The 9,415-nt window shown below is 39.5% G+C and overlaps 1 long non-coding RNA gene across 3 annotated transcripts in view; it reads right to left on the bottom strand.

The window, feature by feature from the left end:
• LOC103553715 (uncharacterized) overlaps nt 1–9,415 on the bottom strand; it is a 181,842-nt gene that overhangs the window by 135,258 nt on the left and 37,169 nt on the right. For all 3 annotated transcript variants that reach the window (XR_011528815.1, XR_011528816.1, XR_011528817.1), the window contains exon 2: nt 2,753–2,907. This is a non-coding gene — a long non-coding RNA (uncharacterized lncRNA). The remainder of the gene's footprint in view (nt 1–2,752; nt 2,908–9,415) is intronic.

Here is a 9,415-nt window from a genome sequence, read left to right as displayed (position 1 = left end):
GTAATAGTAACTTTTTTTACATACTTCTATCACCTTATATTTTTAAGCTTTCCATCTCTCCCAAAAGATTGAATTCTCTTCAGAAGATACTGTTTATTTTTAACTACCACTACAACTGCCATCACCTCCCCTGACATCAAATAGGGACCCAACAAATGTTCGCTGAATTACAAAATGAACCAAGAGCTATTCTTTTTGTGGCCACAATTCTTTTGTCTCCAAATGGACTATAACCCTGTGTAGTAGAACACTACTGCAAATTCTTGCGTAGTGGGGGGCCCTTTGAACTCTGAATATCTACTTCTTGGGTCAAAAAGCTAATAATCTTTTGAGTATTAGAAATTAGCACTAATTTACACTAATTAGTACTAACGTGCACCATCCAGCGAGCCTAAATGCTTTAAATTACGGCAATAGCACCCCCGCATTCTTAGCAGCAATGTAACAAACTGTTTCATTCACCTGCTCCTGCCATTATCCGTCTCTCCTATTGCTTCTTGCTTTGGGGATGTCAGACTCTTAGGAATACTGTTTTAAAGCGTTATTTCACCACTTCACAATCCCTTGATCCTTCCTGTTAGAAATGTTCCATTTCTAATTTAAGAATAAATTATATTCCAAAGAACAAGTGAAGTATACTTATGCCCTGTACTTATGTTTTTACTTTTTCATCATCAGAGTGAAACTGAAAACAAAATTACAAATCCCTGTGTAATATTTTGATAATTTTACCTTAGTTTTCAAATACGGTTAAAAGTCTTTTTATAGTTGTGTAATAACAACAGGGAAGAAAAGATTAACAGATTCTTAAATGGAGGCAGAGAAACAGAGAGTAAACTGTTGCACTTAGAATTGGAAATTGAATTCCAAGGTGCTCATAATCCAGTAAATGCTAAATATCAGCAACATACTGTTCATTGAAAGCTATTTGTTATCCTATAAATCTTTAAAAAAAATTACTCATCTTTGAACTTCCAGGACTTAGAATGGTGTCTAGTATAAAATAAGTAAGTGTAGCAAAACTATACACAGCATTGGATCAGGGACCAAGGGGAGTTATGACAGAAATAGAGGATATTTATTTATTCCTAAGAAATTTACAGCTTAACAAAGCTGCAATATGCAACAAATGTAACACAAATATTAGAGCATACACATTAGTAAGATTGAATACAAAATTAAATTCATTTCTTTATTGAAAAACTTGTTAAAGCTTTTAATATGTTCAGGTGCACTGAGAAAGGTAGATATAGTGAGCAGACTTATCCAAATTTAGTTGGCCACAAATTTCTTTTCCTACCTCTCCCAAAGAACGCTTATTAGTATCTTTCAAGAAACCAGTGCTCCATAAAAAACCTTTCAGAAAGTGACGAATTAATGTGATGCCAGTGGCTAAAACAAGACATGAGTCAGCAAGAAAAGATTCATAGACAGGAGTCCTGACTTGGGTTTTGAAGGAGGGTGACATGTTTGGAAAAGACGTGAAAAGGCATCAGAAGGCAAGACTAATACATTTTCTTTAACTCTCATTTAGAAGAGATGCAAAGAAATTAATATAGATTCACTTAACTGTAGTGGTATCAGTAAACCAAAGACAGTAAGAAAGGAACATTCAGGTAGAATTTACTAGAGTAGATGAAGAACAGTCCCAACTTTTAAAACAGAGGTTTCGCAAAGATTGTGCTTATGAGTATATTTATATTGATGTGATCATGAGTATACACCCAAACTATAAAAACATGAAAATAAATGCAGTGGGTTACCCACACTAGGTAATAGTAATCTAGTACCGTGCCCTGCTAATCCAAAAGTGGGCTCCCTTATCTGTTTGAGGGACTGAAGGTCATCTTCCAAATGGAGTACCCATTTGGATGAGTTGAAATGCATTAGAGCTTTTCTACGTTTTACCGAAAGGAGGCAATATGAGGTACGTGGGAGAAGGGGATTGGAAGAACCTAGGGAAATAAGAGAAAAAACGATAAATAATGTGATGCTCTGGTGTCATTCTGCCAAACAGCTCTAAGGATGGGTTTTGCAACACATAAGGAAGAAAAATTAGACTCAGAAGTAAAGCTGCTATTTTCCAGTAAAACTCTGAGATTATGGGCTCTGGCACCTAAACAAAAGTTTGAAACCAATATGGAAAAATGAACATCCCCATCTCTGTACTGAAAGAATGTGGCCACACCTCATGAGTCTGCAGAGCAGTGGCCAACCAGTGGTAGCCATCTTTGAGGCCAGTAGAGTGGCAGGGAAGCTGCTTTCCCAGAAAGGCATCAGTTGCAGTGGTTGTGATATGACACCTCCCCCATACAACTTGCTGGCAACACGGTGAAAATATGAGTGAATTGTTTTTCTCTTGCACATATGAGAGATCCCTGGAGATTTTCAGAAATAAGCATTGCTTAAGTCAAATTTTTGTGTATGTAGAACCATAATTATTTAGCACTAGTATTAATGAGTCTGTATTTGAATTTATAGGTTCGTCAGACCTGGTGATATTCACGTAATGTAAAGATATAGTGTTTCTATATGGCGTTTGAAGACAAACTTCTAGATCGAGAATTGCAAACAATAATGTCTATGGGGGGCTGTGCAATAAACATAAATATGTGTAGTGCACCAGGTATGCCACAGTAGGTGCAAAACAGTTTGTATTCCAACCCAGCGTCACTCTTGCTGGATGTTACAGTTTAAACACGATCGAGGTATAACCAGAAGGCTGTGAGCCAACAGACCTCTACTATCTCACCTTTGCTCTGGATGCATCTCTTCATCCTCCAGTTGTTCCCTAATGTCTTACAAATAAAATCCAGCTTCATTGTCATCACATGAGGGTCCATCATAATTTACCCTGTCACTCTGTCTTCATCTCTCATTGTTCTCCATTTATACTCTAGAATCCAGCTGAAAATACATGATGAAGGAATAAATAATAAATACATTTCTTTTTCAAAAGACTCCTAAAAAACATGGTTGTGACAAAAATTAAGTTGCACAACTTTTCATCAAGAGTTTGATCCCAAATTTCTCCAAGAAATGGGTGTAGACTATAGAACAAGACTACGACCTAATGAATGCTACCAGGAAAACCAACAATAGCTCTAATTCATTTGCAGTGTGCCACCATTTGGCTAAGAGACCTCTGTAGACCAAAATTCTGCTTCCAACTGCTCACAAAGCTGCAAAACCTTCCAGGTACCATAAAGGCTTCCGCATTCCTCTTCAGTCCATTCAAAGCTGGAGAAGTAGACTCTTACCCATACACTAGGCTTGTGAATACACCCCATAATGTCTTCAACATTTCAGCACCACTTTCCTCTAAGGCTCCAAAATCCAGTGCACGGAACTTCATCCCTGTATACCCTCTCCATTCTATCCAAATAGACGGATATTGAGGGCAGTCACCATCCCCAAAGGGCCAATTTCAATACAGGCTTTACTGGGATCATACTGCTACTTGTCTACAGAAATAATTACTACCAAGTTTTCTCTAGTTTGCCTAAATTAGTAATGCTAATTTCTGTCCCATGTCCTTCTGACTGCTCTAGAATAGTCATTGCAATAAAATCCATGCACCATACAGAAAACACCTTAGCTTTGAACACATTCTGTCTTTGTGAGTAGTATCCATCATTATAGTTAAATGAACTAGTAGGCCCCACATTCTCTCTCATCAAGATGCTGTAAATAAACTACTCCATTGAAAGTAGCAAATCTATTTGGTCTAGATCACCAACACTTGCATATTTCCACAGTAGAAGTAGCTTTTTCTGGGTCCCAGCCTAAGACAAGTTCAAAGTAGGATTTTGAAACATCATTTTTGGTCACTCTGATTTCTCTCACAATAATACAGCCTGGATTATAGTATTTTCCTTAAAATCATTTTTTCTTAAAATTCTTTTGAGTCCATGGTTATGCTTGAAGAAAACCAACAATGATGAAAGCATAACTATTTACCAGTTGAGCCAGAAAACTAAAAAGATGTTAAATGTGACTTCTTTAGTTTACAGAGTTGTCTTCAGCAGGAAACTGTTGAGACAACAACTTGGTCAGGCTCATCTTCCCTCTTTTGCTGATAAAAACTCAGCTCGGGAGCCTTCCTGGTTCTCTGGTGCAGATGCTGCCTCTTGATAAGCTGTCTTCCTTCTCTGTAACCGCCTTGGCAGACATGCTGGCTACATACGGTTAGTGCCTGGATGAAGTTTCAGATTCTTGGGTCTTTAAAAGCACTACAGTCTGCAGGAGCTGGAAAGGTTACACCACAGTAACCCCTTTGATACAGCATAGCTGATTCCCCTCCTATTTAAAAAGGTCATTTTGAATCTTTCATATTTTTATGTACCATATCCAACATCCATTTTATAAGCCATGTGTACTAAATCTAAGAACTTCAAAGAATCACTGGCCTCAGATGGACTTGGGGAAATTATTGAATACAGCTTCTTGCTTACAAGCAATGCTACGCTTAAGCCATCCCAGAAAATTACCCTCTTTTCAAAGACCAGCATAAAAGATTTTCTCAGTTTGCCTAAATATCCGATTACAAACTCCTAGCAGGCTTCTTTCACGAAAAATTCTGCCTCACATCTTGTCTAAATCCTTCACATCCTAGCTTAAGTATGTTTTTTTCTATTCCAGTCTTTTGGCAACTCACCATCTCTCCTACCTACTTCCATTGCTTACTTCAGTTGATGGCATTACTCTCTTAGGTATCAGTGGTCTAAATTGTAGACGTCCTTTAGGCTTCCAAGCCATCACTTGACTAGTCACTCACCAATCAATTCTTCCTCCACAAACTTTCCTGAATCCATTTGTTTCCTCTGCCTTTCCAGAGTCTCCAACCTAGTTCACTGGGCTGTCTAGTAAGTAGGGTAGAGTGGAAAGAATGCTGAATAGTATCTCCAGCATTTGTTCTGCCCAAAATAGATTAATGGCCTTGGATATGTCACTGCATCTTCCTGAGCAATTCCTCCTCAGTAAAATGAAAGAATTAAAATGAATATCTCAGGTTAGTGTACCCTTTATTATTCTTTAAGTTTATCATTCTTTAAAACTTGTTCATTGGCTGTTTTTATATTGCCCAAACCTGCATACTGACATTCAATTAAAATTCTCAGGTTGTCATTACCTCTTTGTGAGGACACTGAGGTTTAGAGAGAGTAACTTACGTTTCTAAGGTTGCACGCTTTCTAAGTGATAGAAGCAGCGCGTATTCAGGGCCAGGACTAGGGTCAGGCAGGCAAGGTGCACAGGACACAAAATTTAAGGAGGCGCTTACTCTCAGCCTCGCGCAAGTGCAAGATCAGCACCTAAAAGTGCTCCTTGAGTGACCTTCCACACCCTGGAGACATATGTTCTCCTACCTCTGGAATTATGTGATCGCCAGGACCTGTAAAATTTATTTTACTACTATTTGTACTATATTAGATTTGAAAGGACACAATTTTATTCAAAAAAGCTTTTCCACTCTTATTGTAAATGAAATGAAGAAACATGCATCCTGCTTTATTTTCAAATACAACAGAATTCTAAGGTAACCAAATAATACGGGGATTATTATATTTCTCTATTCACCTATAAGCAAACATGATTTACACAGGGATGTTCACACCACGATAATTTTGAACATCATACCATCATGAGATGCATAGAACTATATTTTAGACCCTCCTCTGCAACCTTTGAATCAGAGGGGCCGGGTCACTTCTGAGAGCAGAATGAAGTGTCCCCACAAAGGCCACATGCAGTCGTTTATCTTCTGATGCGCCATGTTGGTAGAAGTTCTGGTCAATGAACATGTCCCAGGTTGAGATTAAACTGTGCTCATTCCAGGACTCCAGCCTGAGTGGGCATAACTAGGGACCTGAAGGAACGCAGCCTCCTAGCCTGAGGGACGAAGAAGCCTCTCAGTAACAATCAAAGGGAAGAGACAGTAGAGCTGTAAAGGTTTTGTTCAAGAACAGTAGGGCAGTTTCAGAAGAGAGAAGTTTCTTGGGATAGCATTCATTCAGCAATCATTTGCTGATCCCTTATTTTGCGTCATGTGTCACCTAAGTGCCAGAGATACAAAGATCAATAAGACCCACTTCTGCCCTAAGAAGTTGGTAGCCTAGAGGAGTACCTGAAAGGTTACAATGTATCATCTCATATTCTTGTGGGGATTAGAGGCGTGCTGAGTGCACTGAGAGCACTAGGAGAGGCATCTCACTCCCAAAGGGGCAGTTACGGATGCTTTCCTGCAGGAAATGACCTCTGATCTGAATCTTGAAAGGCAAATAAGAGTTAACAAGGCAAAAAAGAAGTAGGAAGAGTATCTCCAGCAGAGGAAACAAAATGTGGCAGAGAGGAAGGACCATAGTTTCTGCCATGGGGATTGCCCTCTGTCCTGCAGTCATGAATTCACATAAGAGGTTAATAATCAGAAAGCAGGTAAAAAATAAAGAGAACTGAGGGCCAGCCCAGTGGTGTAGTGGTTAAGTTCGCATGCTCCACTTCAGCAGCCCAGGGTTCCCAAGTTTGGATCCCAGGTGCAGACCTATACACGACTCATCAAGCCATGCTGTGGTAGTGTCCCACATACAGAATAGAGGAAGACTGGCACAGATGCTAGCTCAGGGACAATTTTCCCTGCCAAATAAAAAAGGAAAAGAGAGAACTGCTTCTCAGAAATCTCCATGGGATCTCAAGAAGATAAAGTCTGAACTCCATCAGTACCAGTAGTTTCTGCAGTGACAAGAACCCAGTGCCTTTAATATCCTTGAGAGATTGATAGGTATCAACAGTCATCTTAATGCATTTAGCTGACATCAATAACAACAAGTGTGTATGTGTAGTAAAGAATTTGGCCTTGCCCAAAGAGAAGGACTGGCCTTGGGTAGGTAATCTCAGTTCTGGGAGGCAATCTCTCCTGGTAGGAGAGTTTTTGTTTACCTTGGGGCCTCAGTTCATTCTGGATGGTCTAATAATGTGATTTAGGGTGTGAAAGGGCCACACCTGACAGTATTTAGGGTGGGCCGACCATATTAGAAGGACCAACAATTCAGTCTATGGTAGGGGCTTTGGGTCATGCCCAGACGGGTTGGAGACTAGAGACTGAGATCAACTACATGGGCAATCAACCATGCCTATGTAATGGAGCTCCCTGAATGCCACGGCTCAGGTGAGCTTCCCTGGCTGGCTGGCAATACTCTATGTATATTGACACACTGAGGGCAGGAGAATAAGGCATCCTGACTCCACAGGGAGAGGACAATAGAAGCTCTGTGTTGGGTGCTTCTCCTAGATTCTGCCCTATGTGCTTCTTTCTTTCCCTGATTTTAATCTGTGTCTGTTCCCTATAATGAACTGTAACCATGAGTGTAACAGTTTTCAGTGAGTTCTGTGTGTCCTTCCAGTGACTTACCAAATCTGAGGGAACCTCCTGAACTTGCAGTTGGTGTCAGAAGTGAAGGTAGTCTCTTGTGGGGACTGTTTCCTCTAACTTATACTGGACCAAAATTCTCACAAAGAGTAAGAGTTATAGCAAGCCAGAGAAGGGGAAAAGAAATGGCAGACTATTTATGAAAAATAATGAAATATCCATTGGGGACTTCCAAACAATTTGGGAGAAAATTGAGGAGGGCTACAATTCCCACCATGGAAAAGTGTGTGGCTAGAAATTTTTCCTTATAACTATTAAGATGACTCTATTTTAACCCCCTAACTAGCATAGTCTGAGAAATACGGGATACATATTACTCTGAACATTCTATTTCCGGTCATGGCGAAAAAGCTCCTCTCAGAAAAACGCCTCTGTAGATAAAACTACAAAAATCTGAATAAAACTACCTGAAGCCACTGGGGAATGACCAAAAGCAGGATGCTGGTGGAGGGGATGCAATACTTAGATAAAGGGAATGGCATGTGTGTTTCCTACTTTTTTTTTAACACTTTTTTTTTTTTTTTTAACCTAAGTACAGGCTGCTATATGGGGCATATACATAGGGTGGCTAGAACTCAGATAGAAAGCCATAGTCTTATGACTTAAAAAAACAGAGGAGAGGGGGCCAGCCCTGTGGCCCAATGGTTATGTTTGGCCTGCTCTGCTTCAGCAGCCCAGGCTCAGTTCCCAGGTGCAGAACTATACCACTCATCAGTGGCCATGCTATGGCAGTGACTCACATACAAAATAGAGGGAGATTGGCACAGGTCTTAGCTCAGGGCAAATCTTCCTCAAGAGAAAAGAGGAAGATTGGCAGTGGATGTTAGCTCATGGCAAATCTTCCTCAGCAAAAAACGAAACAAAATAAAACAAAAAAACAGAGGACAAACTTCAGGACAACAACAACCACTGAAAAGCAGGGAGGGATTGAGACAGGAAGCCCTTATCTTAGACTAGCCCCTTAACTATGCTTGTGCAGGTCAACTACAAGCAGCTCAGCTAAGGCTGGAGTAACTGAAGTTAAATTTGAGCTGCTGCCCACTGCAGGAGAAAAAGAATTTATAAGAAGTTCTAGCAAGCTAAGTGCCTGCTGAAAAATTTTATAAAATTCCATATTCTTCAGATAAATAACATAAGCCAGAGTCTCTAAAATATACCATTCATAATGATGAGGATACAATTGAAAATTACTTGACATACAAAAAAACAGGAAAATATGAGTCATTCTCAAGAGAAAAGGTATTCTATTGAGGCCAACCCCGAGATGACACAGAAACTGAAATTAGCAAACAAAGATTTCTTTGCTTTTTAAAGATTGGCACCTAAGCTAACTTCTGTTGCCAATATTCTTCTTATCCTCCTTTTCTTTTTCTTCTTTTACCCCAAGAGTCCCCCAGTACATAGTTGTATATTCTAGTTCTAGGTCCTTCTGGTTGTACTATGTGGGACGCCACCTCAACATGGGCTGATGAGCAGTGCCACGTCCAAGCCCAGGATCTGAACCAGTGAAACCTTGGGCCGCTGAAGAGGAGCGTGCAAACTTAACCACTCTGCCACAGGACCAGCCTAGCAAACAAGGATTTTAAAGAAGCCATTATAATTATAGGACATATAGGAAAATGCGTGTGCAATGAATAAAAAGAGACAAAATCTCAGCAGAGAAATAGAAACTATAAAAGAATCAAATGGAAATTCTAGACTTGAAAATGTAATACCTGAAATTTTAAAATTTACTGGATGAGCTTAAGAGCAGAACTGAAAGGACGGAAGAGTCAATGAACTTGAAGATAGATCAATATAAATAATCCAATCTGAAAAACAGAGAAAAACACTTGGAAATAATAAAAAGTGTTTCAGAGATTTGTGGGATATTATCAAAAGTTATAACATGAATGTAACTGAAGTCCAAGAAAAATAAAAGAGAGAATGTAAGAGAAAAAATATTGGAAGAAAAAATGGCCAAAATTTACCCAAATTTGGTAAAAAGTCATA

This window comes from Equus przewalskii, chromosome 17 (genome assembly GCF_037783145.1).
Source record: "Equus przewalskii isolate Varuska chromosome 17, EquPr2, whole genome shotgun sequence".
Taxonomy (NCBI): Eukaryota; Metazoa; Chordata; class Mammalia; order Perissodactyla; family Equidae; genus Equus; species Equus przewalskii.
This window is presented reverse-complemented; position numbering and strand designations above follow the sequence as displayed.